This window comes from Palaemon carinicauda, chromosome 3 (assembly GCF_036898095.1).
Source record: "Palaemon carinicauda isolate YSFRI2023 chromosome 3, ASM3689809v2, whole genome shotgun sequence".
NCBI classification, from domain to species: domain Eukaryota; kingdom Metazoa; phylum Arthropoda; class Malacostraca; order Decapoda; family Palaemonidae; genus Palaemon; species Palaemon carinicauda.
This window is the reverse complement of record NC_090727.1, coordinates 62,396,661-62,397,234: the sequence shown is the minus strand read 5'-3', so window position 1 is coordinate 62,397,234 and position 574 is coordinate 62,396,661.

Sequence of the window (574 nt, the reverse complement as noted above, 5' to 3'; positions counted from 1 at the left end):
ATCACTCGGCTGTCAGTCTAGAAGGGTCCAGGACTCCAGGGTCAAACAACTAAAATTAGGTAAAAATAAAACTGAGTTTATGGTGGTTGGAAAGAAAAACAGCGTAAGTTATCGGGGTCATATTCGAATAAACATAAATAATAACTGTTCCGAAATCTAGTAAAGTTTGTGATCTAGGCCTATCTCTTGACTGTAACTTGTCTTGCATGCCCAAATAAATAATGCAGTAAAAACTGTTAAGTGTTCATCTTAGAAACATTGCTTTTATAAAGAAGTACCTGGATGACCATTCTGTAAACAAATTTGTGATAAACTGTGTTATTACCAGGATTGACTATTGTAACTCCATCTACTACAATTTACCAAAATTGCAACTTAAGAAATTATAAAACATAATAAACAGAGGAGCAAGACTGATAAAAGGTGTCCCACCTAGAGAAAGGATCACTCCTATACTAATTAATTTACACTGGCTGCCTATCAAAGCGAGAATAGAGTTTAAAGACAATAACCCATCAAATTATTAGAACTTATCTAAGAGAATTGCCACATATTGTACATTCAACAAATCGTA